Source organism: Petromyzon marinus, chromosome 39, assembly GCF_048934315.1.
Source record: "Petromyzon marinus isolate PM22_M1 ecotype Great Lakes invasive population chromosome 39, UKy_Petmar_22M1.pri1.0, whole genome shotgun sequence".
Lineage (NCBI taxonomy): Eukaryota > Metazoa > Chordata > Hyperoartia > Petromyzontiformes > Petromyzontidae > Petromyzon > Petromyzon marinus.
The window spans coordinates 14,977,367-14,995,802 of record NC_133705.1 but is presented as its reverse complement, the minus strand read 5'-3'; the positions used below and the strand labels follow the sequence as shown (position 1 = coordinate 14,995,802).

General features: G+C 44.7%; 1 long non-coding RNA gene across 1 annotated transcript in view; it reads right to left on the bottom strand.

The window, feature by feature from the left end:
- LOC116950461 (uncharacterized) overlaps positions 1-12,258 on the bottom strand; it is a 51,269-nt gene extending 39,011 nt beyond the window's left edge. Inside the window, exon 1 of the long non-coding RNA XR_004404020.2 lies at positions 10,950-12,258. This is a non-coding gene — a long non-coding RNA (uncharacterized LOC116950461). The remainder of the gene's footprint in view (positions 1-10,949) is intronic.
- Between the last annotated feature and the right edge of the window lie 6,178 nt (positions 12,259-18,436).

Genomic DNA, 18,436 nt, shown 5'->3' with positions numbered 1-18,436 from the left:
TTTAAAACAAAAAGGAGCAGCTGTTTGTTGTGCACACATACGTGGAAAGCGTCGGTCGCTGTGCCCTGTGCCAAGCCGTGGTGGTTTGTGACGTGAACGTGCGACAAGAGCATTCCCGAATGTTTTGTGTGTGCTGAGAAGAAGTCAAATGTTGTCAATTACATATCAATGTTAAGGCTACAGTGTTGTTGACAAACGTGTTGAGTTTTTTCGTGTCATTTCAGAACGGTTTGTGTGCAGCATGTCACTTGATAACAAGCGACGCGTCAACTAGAATGGAGTGCATGACCATCTTTCCATCATCATCATCATCGCAACTGCCCTATTCTGGAAGAAAATATATTGTAGGCTAAACTTGCTTCACACAAAAGTCTTCAACCGTACCAGCATGTGCGCCCAAGACTGTCTTTGAGACTTTGGTAAGTGTTGGAGGGGCTGAAAAGCAAGCAGCTTATTTTTGCCCAATTTCTGCCTAGCATGGGGCGAGTAAGCATTATCCACAGGGATGGGGAGATTGAGAAAGGGCTGCAGGGTGGTTCCTCCATCTGCTGCAGCCCAGCACCTCCATGTGTCAGGATTACATTGCCCTTCAGATAACCTTTCTGCAGTGGGTGGGGGATCCTCCCATTTGCATAATGCTGCACACAATGCCAAAGGTATTACACGGCATCAAAACCACCGGGGACTGTGTTTTCGATCCGCTTGGCGCAGTTTCTCGATGCCGATGCGTTTGGTGATAAAGCGGGGACAGGGCTAACATCAGCAGGTTGGCATGCTGCGGCTACTTGCTTTGCTCGACAATATGGCACAACAAACGCTTAATAGACACCAGACACCCACGAATCCACACTCACATTCATCCACCACTCACCCGGACACTCACCACTCGTGAGAAGACTCACTCACCTTACACTACTCGCCACTCGGCACTCACGCGCGTGGATTTTCCACTCAGCTGATGCTTTTCCTCTCACTAAACACTGACCGCACACCTTAGCAGACACTCACCGGACGCACCACTTACCCGACACACATTACTCACCTCGCAACACACACTCAGCGCTGATGGTACGACACCGGCGAGTGTTGGGTCATAGTAAAGTACGACAAATAATAATTGTATGCATTGCCCACAGCAAGCCGCGGATACGACACCTCCCACATCCATGGCGTTGTCGCCCATCAAAGCACGATCCAGGATCATAAACAAGTCAGCAGCGATTCTCTCGATCTCGTACAGATCTGGGAAGCTAAGCAAGCGTAGCCGAAGATCGCGTGCGTGATGGCTCTGCGGCGAGAATAACTGTAGGGGGAATGAAGTCTGCATATGAACAGAATGTGTGCGGTATGGGCTTAATGCAATGACTCACACGTATTGACTTAAAAACCTTGTAGTGCACTGATCTCCACCCCCTCTTTCACCAACCCACGTTGACCAGCATAGTGAAGTATCATACGAAAAAAATAACAACAACCAATGACCGATATGGATTGGGGATGCCTCCATCAATGAATGATGACCATGAATTGGATCCCAAAGTAGGCCACGCCCACCAGTGGAGTAATCAATTCATCTATGGACGCTCTTCGGGTGTTCAGCAGTGAGGTGTTGTGTAACGTGGGGTCGATTGGTGTGCATCTGGGTCATAATTACAGCAGTCACGGGGAGGCAGGGGAGGCAGAGCCTCACTGGTCATACTACAATGATAATAGCTGTTACCAAAACATTTTTATGAAAACAAAGAGATAAAGATTTTTTCCGCTGATCTGTGTTATGTTATTTCTGTATGATTCCATTCATTTTTATCGTCAAAAATCGCCAAATTTTGCGGAGCTCCGCTGCAAGTGCAGGGAGAGACGAGAGGTGAGGCAGCGACGAGCCCAGCCTCCCCTCCGATTGCGCAACCCCTCAGAAAATGTGAAGTAGACGGGTCAGCGGATGTCACAAATAAAGGCCAGGTCTCTGTCATTTTTGTGTTATGTGGCTAAAAGTGAGGTGACTTGTGAGGTGAGGGAGGCGTTTTTGGGATTTGATGATGTGAGTGATTACAGACGAGCACCGACTATTGCAATTGAAAAGCGACCAGACTTACGACGGAGCTTCTGTGATGGCATCATATCTTAATGGGGTGCGGGCCAAGATTAACTCAAAGGTACCTGAAGCGACGTTTACCCATTGGTATGCACACAAATTGAAGCTAGCATTCAGCAAAATGTATGCCTGAGTGTAAAAGTTTTTTTTTTTAAAACATTTGAGGGACTTGCGACGTTTTTTTGTAATAAGTCGACCGAGCGCACCCACCTACTGGACGATGTCGTGAAGCGACGTTTACCAAGAGCAGTGCCCACGAGATGGAGCTAAAATTCTAGGCTAGTGCGGACGATCAGCAAGTAGCAATGTGATCTGCGTGCTGTGTTCCGGACTATGAGCGAAAATCTCGATGGTTGGGACAATGACACCCTGGTGACGGCCGCCGGATATGATCTCTGGCTGTCAAAAACATCAACCTGCTTCTTCATAATGGCACATGAGGGCATTTTCAATGAAACCGATGCACTCTTTCGTGTGCTGCAGAATAAAGTAATGGACATTGGATTCTGCTGTGCGCGAATCCGCGACACAATGTGAGTTGCGGAACGCCCGAGACAAGAGTTTGACAGGTTCTATGATCGATTCGAGCAGAAATGCGTCACACTTGGCCTGACATACAACGCCCAAAGTAAACAGCCGATCTGAGGACAATAATGTTTCATAACATTCTGGATAATATCAGTGTTCAAATAAAAGCGAGGGTTTGATCATTTCGGTGAGCTATCTTTCCTTTGGTTTGGTTATTGCACGAAGTTTTATGAAATGTCACAACATTTCAATGGCACCAAACTACAGAGCCTATCAAAATATGCAAGGTACTTTGACTTTGTTAGACTAAAGGCTGATCTTATCGGATTGTATAGTTCACAAATGGTGAGGAACGAATGCAAATCACCCGGAGAGCTCCTCAGCTTTTGGGCCCAGAATGATCTGTGGCAGACGGTTCCCGAGGCGACAAAGTTAGCCCAGCCGGTGCTCACTATACCAGCTACAACAGCGTCCATTGAAAGGTCGTTCTCTGCTTTGAAACGACCCAAAACATACAGTCGAAATCGGACTGACCAAGCCCGACTTTCATCCCTGGCAATCATCTCTATTCAGATGGAGAGACTTTTAAAACAAAAAAAATAAAGAGGACTTCTACAACAAAGTCACTGACTTCTTTGTCCAGAAGGATAGGTAAGACCATGCAATATATATTTTCATTTGTGTTGGATGAGTATGAATAGTGGAACTGCATTCGCCTATAAAACATGAATCGAATACGTGACTTACCTGTTTGGGTGTGTTGTAAAGAATGCTGATATGAAATATGAAACATACGGTCGCATAACCCATAGTCATTGTGCAACCTGCCAATTGAATGGCGAATTTAAGCTACCTCCATCGGGTTCATGTGTGTACATCTGGCTCTGACACTAGCCAGTGCCTCCACAGCCATTGACCTCGCCGCACATCACTGAATTACAGATGCACGAATGCTCCTCAGATGAACACTTGGGAATAACGAGTTGACGTTCCACAATCCTCTGGTGTCCCTCGGTGGTGGAGTCACTCGATACTCAAGAGGAGAGCAGAGCACAACGCAGAGTATCCACTCATCGCCTCCGAAGTCGTCAATTATTGTTGTCTTTATTAACCGGCCTGTCCCCTCGTTACGATCACCGGGAGGAGAGGGATTGAGCGAGCCGGTTTCAAGTACAAGGAATGGAATGCAGCCAAGGAATCAAATGCAATGCATCTTAAGATGATATAACCCAAGGAGATGGAGCAATGAAATCAGTTCATGTGCAGGATCATGAAATATGGCAATGGCTTGCGAAGGCCTTAATCCAGCAGCGGATTAATCATGCCTGATGATGATTACACTGTGAAACAATTTTTTTTTGGTTTCTGGATAGTAAGTGTTATTTCGTAATTGCTTATGCCTAAAAAGTATAGAAAATGGCTAGTATTCCCCACAAACTTTGCTTTTGTGACCAGGACAGTGATATTTTCAAATTTACCTATTTTCAATGAGAAAACGGCCGAATTTGTCTCTTTTCGTTCACATAAAGTCAGAAAAAACAACAACATATGAATCAAAATTAACATGTATTTATACTAAAGTAATACACGCTGATGATAGATGGAACACCCTTGACAGTCTTCACTTCACTAAACCATCAGCAGAATAAGGCTTCATAAATTAATACCACTACGTGGTCTGATGTAACAGGCGAGAGTCATTGGTTGTGAATTATAGTTCATATATTTTTATTTTATTTATATATAATTTGATTATATCCTGGTGTTACTTATGAAACCAGCAACAGCATTGAAACAAACCAAGGATGACTATTTTGTCAAAATATATATTTTTCATCAAAATTAATATATTGCATGCATGGATGCTTATGAATTATAGCGCGCTTAAAACTGAATAACAACGCTGTAAATCAAATTGAATCGCGCTCACGTTAATTTTTGCTTGCCGTTTTTGTCGGCTTCCTCTTCACATATTCCTTCCGAGTATTTAGGACACGGCGAGGGCCAACACAGAGAACTTCCGCAGGTGTTTCCCCGGGGTTTAATCGGAGATGAATGTGGCGTGGCAGTGCTGGCAAGAGAGATAGTGCACAATCCTCAATTGTGTGACAGCTTCATGCTGACCAAATCAATCCGACCAAAATGTACTCATCCTTCCTCATATGCCCCTCAAATCCCCCAAATCCTAAAGAAAGCAATCCCCGTGGAATTCTGGAAAAAAATATATTCTTTACACTTTAACACTTTTAACACTCTCACTTGGTCCGGACAAAGAGACCGTGTGTGTGTCCAAGAACCAGCTGACAAAAAAAAGTTCCCCCAGACATCCAGTACAGAAAGGTGGACGGCGAAGTGGAAAAAGCGACTACCGAGCTCACCGCGTGAACCAATAACGACGCCTTTGCTGCGATGAAACAATGCCTGCGGTAACTCCATCGGGGTAGTTCAACTGTTTCAATCGTTTCCTAGCCGATGCCTGTACCTCATGCAATTAACCGTGTGCATGAAGCAGGGCACTGGTGGCATTATCTGTAAAAAAAATAACTTGATATTTCTAAGTTTACTTAATTTGCAGGTCTAGTTTTAACGGAGTGTTGCAGAAGAAATTAGTTTTTTTTTTACCTGGTGTAATCTGTACTTTTTGTTTAATGTGAGCTTTAGTTACATGCTATCGCTCGCCGAAATATTTCCAAATGTGTATCTAAGAGTAGGTACATTGGGATCATGAATTCACAACATTTACGAGTGAGCAGAGTGGCCGTGCAGTGGTTAGTGTACTGCACTATTGAACTCGGCGTGCTCAGTTCGATCCTTGAACGTGGCTGATATCGGTGGCAAGTGATACATGAACAGCTGTTAACTGCATAGCTCTCCAATGTTGTATCAGGTTGTATCGCGCATTGCGTGGCATGATGTCCAACTGAAATAATCCGTTTTTTGACGGAGCTCCGAGCACGCGGAGCGACACTTTGTACGTGAAGTTGAACGACAGACGGTCCCCGACCCAAAAACGCAGCGCGACTGCAAAGAGACCTACGCGGTGGCATTACACGGCCTTCGTTGATTTATTGTGCGAGTTTAAGACCGAGACTCCGAGAGTCGGGGCTCACAGAATTCACCTCGTGGGTTTGCTTCACGAGCCTCCCGGCGGGAGGGAGCAGGGGGTAGGGGGCTACTGACGGGGGGGAGTGGAATGATGTGAGCGCTGGATCCATTGCCCCCCCCCCCCCCGTTGTAATTATCGAGCATAATTAATACGCTGCAGTGCAGAAAGTTCATGTTTATGTTGCGAGCACTCATTTGGCATTTGTGTACGGTGTGCATTCTTCTTTGAAATCAAGGCCACGTTTCCATCCGAGGAGGAAACTCCCTGCGATGAATGTTCAGGCTGCTGCTGCTGCTGCGGACAGCTGAATGCAGCGCAGCTTTCGCTGGCGAGCTGCACATGGGAAGCATTGAGCGGACAGGAGAGTTGGGGGGGTCGCAGGGGGGTGGGGGGGGGAACACATCAAAATTAAACAGCTAGATGGTGAATCGGTCAGAGGCACAGCCAACTTCACTTTGAATCAAATATTTCCTTTCATGGTCATTGTGCGCTCCCAAATTCTGTAATTTTCAAGACAATGCGGTGCATTTTACGTGCTGTAATTTGCAATCGTGACCGGCACAATTTTTTTTTATTTTTTCTCCAAAGGGTGAGGAGAGGTGGAGAAGGAAATGCCACGTCAAATTTCAGAAATGCGCTTCAAAAAAGTTTTCTGTAAATAAAATTTCACCAGATTTGCACACACGCACACATGTTCCTTGCTTTGCAGTACAAACCATCAAACCTGTACGGCAACAGGCTCACAGGGAATCCTACGAAATGTCATCAGAAGCTGCCAAAGCTATTTTCCATCAGAAGCCCCCTTTAAAACTTAGCAAATACCCCCCCTCATTCCCATACTCCCCTCATCCCTACACCCCACCCCCAAGGCCCTCCCGGTCTCGGCAGTTGAAGAGAAATAACAAAAATAACGAAAATAAAAAAAAATGCAAATTATTTCCCAGACGGCTTGCGGAAAGCTTCTCAGTAGTTGGTGAAAGGAAAAGATTCAACTTTCTTAATGCCATCACCACATCAACATTATTTCACAAAGTACTGTAGTCACCAGAGTTGTCGTCATTGCAACGTCTTTATTCATATTATATATATTTTGTTATTTACCCCAAAATGTTCTCCCGATTGTGATATTGGCAACATGTAATGAGGTGAAGTATCCATTCCCTCACAGAACAGTGCAACCCTTCGCGTTAGAAAGCGGGCCACAGATGCGGGTATCGCAGAGCTAGATCTGGGATGTCCTTCACGTGACACTCTGGTCCACACACAGTAGAGGGGCAGACCTTTCCCACTCACTCCGCATACGACTTATAATGTTCAGACTAAAAATAGTCATACTGGAGGAATCCGTAGAGCTATAAAGCACTTTTTTAAAGATGTCTAGTCGGGGCGGATCTAACAATACTTTATTTCACAGAGATGGATGAACCTGCTTCGACAATGGGCAGCTGCCTGGATCCAAACTCAGAATCTCAGCGTACGTGTAGTTTGTAAATAATTCATTCTTACAAGCTTGACTAAATTAATGCATCAGAAACATAGTCAACTAAATCATCATCCTCGAAGACGAAGTTTGGCCTCAACAAGGTATGCTGATGTGCATCCATCTGTCAATCCATTGTTTGATGGAGACCTCAAGCCATTATTTTAACATATTTCTTTCATGCTGCTTAGTACATGTCTGTTAAGATGGGGAGCAAAGATGTAAGAGCTTAGAAGCAGAATTTTTTTCCTTTTCTACTGCCAACCACATTGTCCCGGCATCTTTGTCGAGTAGACGCAAGTATATTGTCTCGTTAAAACTCGCGCACACGGACGCTGGTATAAGATTAAGCAGAAGACCAACAATGTCCACGTTGCGAGCGTGTGACAATACAGCCTGCCTGGTGGAGGAGGTGGTGTAATTTCACGCTATCTGTTTTTTTTTTTCATTCATAGACGAACATTGCCATTTCTTTCCATGGGAAATGTCCACGCAGACATCCACGAGCCTCACTGCCTGGCAATGATGTCCGCTGTGCCAAAAACCGTGATGTCGTTCTCAAAGGGGAGACCATATGTGCCATCGTCACGGTCCAAATTCGATAAATTACTCGCAAATGACTTAATTGGCAAAGATCGCACAGCAAAATAGCACCCTAAACTTAACCTTTTTTTTTACTAGGTAAGGCCCACTGAGCTATATAGCTCTTTTTCAGAAGCGACCTGGCCACAAATGACAGCTGAAGTGACTTACCATGTGGAAACGTATAGCAACAGTCAAATATGCTAAACGTATGTTGATTCTAAATGTGTAGGGCAAACCAGAGGACTTGGAGAAAACCCACACGACCACAGGGAGAGAACATGCAAACTCCAAATATACAGGCATCATAGTCGTGTTCGAACTTATTACCTCCTGCATACCTGGCGAGGTAGTTAACATCTCACCACCGTGGCACCTTGCAGGCGACCCTCATCTGTGAGACATAGCGGCTTCACAATAACCTTGCTCTATAATTATTGTGCACATGTACTACGTTATTATCCGTACTAAACCCGAGCTGATAGAGCCTTGATCAGGCAACAGCAGAAGAGGAAGGAACTTACAGATGTCTGTGGTTCGGAGAAGCTTGTATCTTGAAACACAGTAACACACGAGCGGTGAAAGATACAATATTGATGTCCACTCCTCCCAAAAGGCGTTCTTTTTAATTACTTTAAAATAACACCAATATTTAAGTTTTTCTAAAGTGTATACTGCCTAAAAATGCACTATAGCCGCATGTTTTTAAATTATCGTAGAATGTATTGTTTGTAGAGAGTAGTCATACTTATATATTTAGCAATCTTAATTGTTAGGTGCCACGACATCACAACACGATTGTTGAGAATTGAGATGCCTATTAGCCTAAAAAAATAAGAATACAAAAACAAATCTGTATTAATTGATTTCATCTACAGCAGGACAACAGTAAAGCTGAACGTGTGTGTGTGTTTCTTAAACTCTTTGGGACGCCTTTGTTTAAAGACGATTTACACAAATAGCTAGCACAGTCCACCTGCACGAAAAGCTCGACTTTTTCTCATACATGTAGTTAATTGGGCAGAAGAAGTATCAAATCAAGCGTTTTTCAACATATATACGTGTAAAGTGTTGAAGATATTTTTCATAATAAGGGTTTGTTTGGGTTAGATCGCATAAAAGATAAATGTGTTGCTAACCTGCCACCACGTGACACGGCCAATTAGTGAGGTTTGTCACGTCAAACAAAACGTGCCAATTAGTTGCTACTTCAGCACACCGGTGGTGTTGGAGAGTAAACCCACAACATTTACTATTCGAATACCGTGACGTTTCGCTGCTAATTACATCCAGCATCATCGTACAAAATGAAAATCTTTATAACGACTAATTGGTCGCAAAAGCCTACGTGTCGACGATATAATTGTAGGAAAAAAAATAAGTTTTTGGTCTTTTTCGCAAATGTATTCCACTTGTGCTCTTGATGCACACCTTTGGACAGAGAGTTTATGTGGACATCTCACAGAGCAGGGCACCCCCCTCCCTCCCCCATGTTAGAGATCGGCCCCATGGGAGGTGGTACCACAGAACCACTTCTGAGATGACTTCACTTGACCCCTTATGCACACTCGGGGCACTGGACTTTCACAACATTCCCCGCTACAGATATTTGTTGCATGGCAACTTTACACTTTGTGAATTAACTCTTAACAGCTGGGTTTATATATTTATTTTACAATTCAAAAAGGAACCAATATAATGTGGTGTACTTTCTCAAAAACACTGCTTCAAGGTTCACTCATGAAAGGTATACTGATACTGGGAGCCTCGGTGGCGAGATGTTAACGCCCTCACTTGGTATGCAGGAGGTCGTGGGTTCCATCACGACCCTGACACCTGCTGTATAATTGGAGTTTGAGTGTTCTCCTCATGATCGCGTGGATTTTCCCCGGGTCATCCGGTTTCTCTCTCTCCATATTTAGAGTCAACATGCGTTTAGAGTATTTGGCTGATGTAAATTTACACACGATAAACCACCTCTATAAAACAGGTTTTTTTTTAAATACCTCGTTGAGCTTCTGAAAAAAAAACGATATAGCTCAGTTTTTTTAACGTTTGCAGTCATTGGTGACCGGGTTGACACCATCAACTGGATCCTTCTGACAACCTCGTTTAATCATGGGCAGCTGCCTGGATTCAAACCCAGGATCTCAGCGGTGGCAGCCCAGTGCCCTGACCCCTGAGTCACCCGGCCACCTCATTCACACTAATTACAACAGCTTGGATAATGATCCTGAACACGTTGTCAAACCTGCATGACCTTGCGCTGCGTAACAGTCGTTAGCAGTGCTCAGTACCCACACTTATTAACAAAAGGACAATTTAATACACTGCACACAGTTAACACAAATCCTTAGCTTCGGTGTGAAAATAAATAACTCCCGGCTTAGATTAACATCATTGTGATTAAGAATGACAATTTTAATTGTTTGGCTTGATGATTAAAATGTTTTTCGCTTTTTGTGTGTGTTTAATTGCAACATTGATTGACTTTCCTAATGACTGTGGGGATCTCTGGAGCAGAATGGACGATTACGATGTGTTCGTCTCGGCGTGCCCTTTAAAAAATAAATAATGTGACAACACCGCTTCGACGTCGTGAGAAAGGACGGCGAGATCACGAGCGCCTGTCCCCTGTTTGGCGACCAACGAGTTTCAGTTGAGGGCTCTGCCATTATTAGCAACAGTGCCTTTGTTGTATTAATTCACCGCTCGTTCCCACAGTTACAGATCGGCGAGCTCCAACCGATCGGTGCCCAAGCCCAATTCCCATTTTGAACCGCGGACGGAGAAAGCGCTGCGTCATACATCACTTGCGCGCCGACACCGTTAATCACGGAATTTGATGTGTTGCTGCTAAGTAAAATTATCACCTGCTGCTACCCGACCTGTGTGAAGTCCTGAAATTAATTCGAGCTGCTGTGAAACTTCATAATAAAACTGTGCTAATCACTGCAAAGTCATCCCGACAACAGCTGCACGTTTTGCTGGGGAACTACAGCGGTCAATACCCTACCGTGGCGCGGGTGGTGGAGTGGTTTGCATGCTGCGCTATGCATATGGAGACCCCGAGTTCTAATCCCAGCCACGACGGCTGACATCAGTGGCAAGGGATGTTAGAACTGCTCCTGCCTTACTCCTCGTCGCCAACCCACACTCACCGGCGTGGTGAGGTACGGTCAAAGCATCCTCCATGAACGTCACGGTGTGGGGAGTCCTTCATACATTTGTGAACGGACTTGTACATGTGAAACCACAACCATGATAGGTGGACCATGTCATCTAGCAAGGAAATAAAAAACGTTATTCGCTGCATGGAAAAACTCTCGGATTGAACAACACTTCTTACATATAGTATACTGAAACAATATTACAATCTATATAGCCTCGAAATGTCATATCTCAGCACACTATATAGTTGCAGGGTAAGTTCATTGAGAGGCACGCGTCAACAATGATGATATGGTTATAGTGCAGTAAGAATGACGGACAAAACAAAGCACGCAGCATGGATCTCCTTTGTAAAATAGCCGGACAACCGGCTAAACTTGAATATAATCCATGTAACGAATCAAAATAAACTCAAGACCAAAAAAGATCAACATCTTGAGCAAGGATTTGCGCCAAGGGATGCAGTAACAAAGCAGACATGGCGACCTGATGCACAAGTGGCGCATCAAAGATTCGGCAGTCTGCGAGTGTGGCCACGAATGGCAAACCATCGACCGCATCGTAAACACCCCGTTGCTGTCTTCACTCATTTAAAGGAGGAATGCACGATGTCCACTTTGCGTGTGAACAAAACATTGAGTGGATAACAAATACAAAATTACATCTTTAATCTGCTGTTATTAATCCATACCAAAGAAGAAGGTCAAGGAGGAGGAAGTTGCTGATGTCAGGAACATCGGTGGAGAATGAACAACTCACCCAATGATTTGAGGTTGACGAGTGATGTAGTCGGAAAGTCTTCGGTTGATCGAGCAGAGGGTCGGGGGAAAGAGAATCAACTAAAACAAGAGGTTAGCAAGATAGACTGCAGCAGATCCATGGAGAACTTTGAAACAAAAGTGTCTTTCTTTAAACCCCTTCCCACCCCAATGGTTCAATATGGTCAATCGTGGTTGATTGTTTTGGGCAGGGTGGCAAGTTGACATGAAAGGGTGAATTAGAATGGAGAGTCGAATGTCGTGGGCGATTATGGAGTGGTAGTGGTGGGGGGGGGGGGTGGGGGGCAAACAGGGGTTGGTGTGGCACATTTTAGACAACCCTTTAATTCAGACGACTGAGAAGCTTAACGACCAAGTTTCTTCTTTTCAATAAATTACTCTTAAACATCTCTACAGGGCTTGGCGACTGGTACATTAAGCGATAACCAAATCAGAATATATTCCTAGCAGTGTTGTTTATCTCCCGCTGTGGGCGAGACTCCTGGCGTGCCTGCTGGGCCCAGGTCCCCCCAGGAACAGGGGCGGGATGGGGGGAGTGGGTGAAGGGGGGAGGGGGTGGGTGAAGGGGGAGTGGGTGAAGGGGGAGGGGGTGGATGAAGGGGGGGGAGTGGGTGAAGGGGGAGGGGGTGAAGGGGGAGGGGGTGGGTGAAGGGGGAGGGGGTGGGTGAAGGGGGAGGGGGGTGAAGGGGGAGGGGATGAAGGGGGAGGGGGTGAAGGGGGAGGGGGTGGGTGAAGGGGGTGGGTGGGTGAAGGGGGAGGGGGGGGAGTGGGTGAAGGGGGAGGGGGTGAAGGGGGAGGGGGTGGGTGAAGGGGGAGGAGTGGGTGAATGGGGATGGGGGCAACCTGCTCTAGGTCCCACACACAAGAGGGGCCCCCCACAACATTGGACCTGTTTTGTGTTGCTCATAAATAAAAGGGGGTGGGAGTGGGGGGGGGGCACTTGGTACTCTGCCCGAGGCCTTCAAGAACCTCTGCACCACCCCAACTTTTTAAATTTTACACCCCTTGACGGCCAGCAAAGCAGAACGACCGAACAAAGCTCATTTTCTCCTGGATTGATTTGTAGCCATCACTCAGCGATGCAGTCTTTTCACTATTCCAGCGCAAGCAAAGTCATCGGCGGGGCTGTGTTGGGGGGGGGGGGGGGTCTTGTTTCGCCTTCGGAGACAGCAGCTACCCATTTTAGAGGCTTTAAATTATTAATCAAACGGTAAACACTGGCAGATTGAACGAGACTGCACTAAGTGGGCTCAACAGTGCATGTGTGTGGAGGTGCGGGGAGTTTAGGCAGATATAGTTTTTTTTTCAAAAGAAAACATTGTTTTGGATTTATGTGTCTGTGTAGTGTATTGCACAGCAATATATATATCCGTGGTCAGTGCATGTTTTTAGTAACCGAAGTATTCCATATGCAAATATAATATACATAAAAAAACACGCACACACATGTGCTTTGCGTGCTATTTTTAATTAAAACCCATCGGACTATTTAATTTGGTATGCTGTTAAATTTAACTACATATTAAACCACTGCGAGACCACCGATGCAACTCTCAGATCACATGCAATCGTGCGTACGATCCACGCACGTGGACATGGCGGAATGGGGATGTTGCTTATCTGTAAACGTTCAAAAGCCAAGACCAAAATAATCTGCATCTCATTAATGGAGCAAATCCTTTCAACTGAGTCCGTGACTATTAACATCGGTCATTCAATTGGGAAATGCGGGATGAGGATTTTTTCTTTCATAAAATACTCAGCTCACGTATTGGAAGATTGTCATGAGCATCATATAGAACAGCCGTGATTAATCCACTGCTGGATATAGGCCTCCACATGTCTTGACCATCGCTCACAGTCAAGCTATGCGTTTCCATGCAGACCGACAAGGTAGAATGAAAAAAACACAACTCTTATAATACGCAACACATCCCGTTAATCGGTAAACCGTAACATAAAGGAGTGAAGGTGTTTTAATTTCCCGCGAGCGGATGCGGCTATAGGCTACGGCATGCATTGGAAATTAGCCCAGCCTCAACAGCTCTGAAGCCCAGTGTGTTCGAATGTTGTTGACTAATGCAAAGGTAAAGGTGCAGCGCACCACTAACATATCGCCACCGTGGAGCTCGGCTGTGGCGAGATGTTAACAACCTCGCCTGGTATGCGGGTCTTCGGTTCGATCCTGACCCTGATGCCTGTATATTTGGAGTTTGCATGTTCTCCCCGTGGATCGTGTGGATTTTTCTCAGGGTGCGTCCGTTTTTTTTTTTCCTTCCACATTTAGAATCAAAGCGCATTTAGAGTATTTGGCTGCTATCATTGAGCTATCATTCACGGCCATGTCGATTCTTAAATAGAGCGAAAGAGCTCAGTGGGCCAGACTTAGTAAAAAAAAAAGTGCAGTGTAGTTAATTGCTTGCACATGCCACTGCTTCCACGCGAGGGAGTACTCATGAAACCACTCGGAAGGAGATTTGGCTGACACTGCCAAGCTGGCCAGCTCAGAATCAGAATCCTTATTTAGACTGGAGGAATCTGACGAGTTATTAATTATTGGTGAGGACGGTAGACCGAATGGGTCGTGCATTCACACAAACTGCACCGTACGTTAAAGTAGATTTTTACTCCATGCAAAAGTAAACGTGAAGGTGATAAGTGGACGCTAAACAAAGAAAGGCTCAACACAATCGATCCTGTATATATGCCAATGGACCACGATACCTGACTGATCTCATCAAGGAGCATGCACCACGCTGCCAACTTCGGTCATCCTCGCTACGGCTTTCGGTCGCGCATGGAAACGAAGACGGTGGTCACCGCATCGCGTGCTTTCAGATGCGCTTCTGCGGCCGTCCGGAATGCTCTTCCTTCCGGTTATTAGGAAGCCACTGGGAGCGACGCATTTTTTTATTTAGATTGAAATCGTATTTCTTTAGAACTGCTTTTTTTCGTCTTTAGTTTGTTGTCCTTCCCCCGCACCTCCGATGAGCACGGTTGGCTCTGAGTAAGGTGCGAAAGAAATTCAACATGCATATATATAATAAAGAAATCAGAGTCTACGATTTGAATGGCCTCCTTGCCACTGTGCAGCCACTGTGGGATCTGGCGGACGGGTGGAGAGCGTTGGCGAGGTGCGGAGCTATCAACAGCTCTGGCCGCGTTGACGTATTGGTCTCTTGATGAACGTGTGGCCAGGCTAATGTTATAGCCGGCATTGGGAACACATGAATGGTGAACTAACTTGATTGAAGATACTGACCAATAGGGCTAACAGTTGTCAGAATATGCATGTCCCATTTAAAACTAACGCTGCAAACACAGACAGCAAGTCTAACGAATACATACGAAATATTGTACTGTACGTTCGATCATACTATTTACATTGAATGTCTTATCGTGGCATTCATACAAATGCATCTCAAAACGCCGGCGTAGAATAATTACACGAGCAGATCAAAGAAGGGGCTCATCTATCAAGACGGAACTCGGCTCCTAATTGGGGAAATCAACACATTCACAAAAAGCAGTGAATAAATAAATAAAAATGTGACAAATGCTGACCAGGTCAAACACTCAGCTCCTCGAGCCAGCCAAGAGCACGATCCTTACTGGCCGACACCTCAGAATATATTTCAAAGAATGCTTAGTGACAGTTTTTGAATGCAATGTTGACGCTTATTTCAAAGTGCCATCCGTACAAACTTCCTCTGTAATTTCCGGCCATAACCGACCCCACAGTGTGGGCTGGTCACCTGTCGCAAACAGTTTCATAGCTCATCGGGTTCGTCCAGCTCAAACCCAATGTCTACGTGTAACGATCAGCTTAGCCTCAACTAATGAGCATCTGTTTGTTTGTCGTAAAATTAAAAGTGAGATATTTTTTTCGAGCCTGAATGCATTTTCTGAAAAATCCTGCAGATGTCAGTGCGTGATCATCAAATGCCGGAGGAGAGCAAATTGACAATCAAATGGGCACTGCCAGTGGCTGATTGAACAGAACACCGCTTTACCATGTCAAATGTGCACTTCTAAAGGGGGAGCACTAGAACATATTATGAGAATGAACTCCTAAACATAATTAAATTTGAGCATAGTATTTATGCGGATCACATCCGTTGCCGTAAAAAGATGCAAAAGTATTATTGGTGACTTCATAATAGATGTGAACACGCCTATGCGGATGACCTCATCAGCCAAAATGTCTGATCTTGTCAGATCTCAGAAGCTAACCAAGGTTTAACTTGGTTTTTATAGGGTGGACTACCATGTTAATCTCGGGCAGGTAAGTAGCAAGTGGCCATGGAGTTTGCAAAGATCTCTGGAAATACGTTTGTGAGAATTAAGTCATAGATATGAGCTGATGAATGAATAAACAAGGCAAGCGACAGGGGTGACCGATGCTGTCCTTACCGCAAAAGAAAACAAGTGGAAATGGGCAGGAACCTTCTTGAGAATAGCTGATGAGAGAGGAGTGACGCAATTTTCTGTATGTATGCAGAACTTATTTCGCACCGTGCGTAGCCAACCACCTGAATAAGATGAGCGGGGGAAGGACAGCAAACTAAACACAAAAAGTAGTTATAGATGTAAAAGTGCATAGCTTCAGGGGTTTCCTAACATCGGAAGGAAGAGCGTTCCAGATGGCTGCAGTAGAGCACCTGAAAGCGCACAATGCAGTGACATCATACGGAGTGGAGGCCGGAGAAAAGAGAAGGGATGCGGAGGGAGACAGCAGAAGTGACGGCATCAGAGAGACTACGTCATGCCGGGGTTGGGAGGCCACTGCTAGAAAGGAAAGAAGGGAAGGACGTAGAAGGAGGTCTTTGTCCAGCAATGCGATGTTATTTGCTGACGACAACAACAACAACTGGAAACAATAAAATAATAAAAATATAAAAAATAAAAAATTATTTAATTCTTTTATTGTTTCCCTTCTACGTGGTGACTTTACCGAAAGGGAAATAAGTATTTGAATCCCTGCAGTCACGAAAGCTTTATATCAAAATTTAACAACAACTGGAGTTGTGCATGTACATGTCTTGGGACACAATGATGGAAAGAAAACTACCTTAGATCGTTTTCATCAATTATATAATCATTGACAGTTGAGGACACCTTTTGGTGTGTAACACTGACGTGCATAAATGATGGCAGGACCCTTCCCAATTCAAGTCTACACCTCATCTCTTATGTATATGTCTGTGTATATATATAATATATCTACATATATACAAATACTTTTTAACTCGTGTGGGAAAAAGCATTCGTTGTTTTCTACGCCTCTGCCACCTATTGTATGTGTCTATGAAGATCGATGTACATTTATATGGCAAATGCAATGTGGACAGGTATAACGTCGACTAAAAAGAACAATACCCTTCATCATCGATCCCAACAAATATAAACTCCCACGCTCGCGGTCCCCACTTGGAATTCAGCAATGAACCCAATTTCTGCCCCCCTCCCCCCCCCCCGCATTCCTTAAACACAGGAACACTGAGTCCTGGGGCTTTGTCCACGGAGTCTCTGCACGCCCACCCCCCCTTCCCTGCACGGTCACGATTTGTGCTCTGTACCAGGGCTCGTGATGAGTTGTAATATAAAAATAACTAAAAGTACAATAACCATCCAATATTAATCATAGGAGATCCTTCATTAGTGACCGACGATGAAGCGCACTCCACATCAACGTTCTCTTCTATTTCAGGAAAATCTGTGTAATTTGCAGTGAGGGAAAAAAAGTATTTGATCGCCTGCTGATTTTGTACGTTTGCCCACTGACAAAGAAATGATCAGTCTATAATTTTAATAGTAGGTTTATTTGAACAGTGAGATACAGAATAATAACAAAAAAATCCAGAAAAACGCATGTCAAAAATGTTGTAAATTGATTTGCATTTTAATGAGGGAAATAAGTATTTGACCCCCTCTCAATCAGAAGATTTCTGGCTCCCAGGTGTCTTTTATACAGGTAACAAGCTGAGATGAGGAGCACTCCCTTTAAGAGTGTTCTCTTAATCTCAGCTCGTTACCTGTATAAAAGACACCTGGGAGCCAGAAATCTTTCTGATTGAGAGGGGGTCAAATACTTATTTCCCTCATTAAAATTCAAATCAATTTATAACATTTTTGACAGGAACAAGGTGAGATTAGAAGCACTCCCTTTAAGAGTGTTATCTTAATCTCAGCTCGTTACCTATATAAAAGACACCTGTCCACAGAAGCAATCAATCAATCAGATTCCAAACTCTCCACCATGTCCAAGACCAAAGAGCTCTCCAAGGATGTCAGGGACAAGATTGTAGACCTACACAAGGCTTGAATGGGCTACAAGACCATTGCCAAGCAGCTTGGTGAGAAGGTGACAACAGTTGGTGCGATTATTTGCAAGTGGAAGAAACACAAAAGAACTGTCAATCTCCCTCGGTCTGGGGCTCCATGCAAGATCTCACCTCGTGGAGATGCAATGATCATGAGAACGGTGAGGAATTAGCCCAGACATACACGGGAGGATCTTGTCAATGATCTCAAGGCAGCTGGGACCATAGTAACCAAGAAAACAATTGGTTACACACTACGCCGTGAAGGACTGAAATCCTGCAGCGCCCGCAAGGTCCCCCTGCTCAAGAAAGCACATATACATGCCCGTCTGAAGTTTGCCAATGCACATCTGAATGATTCAGAGGACAACTGGG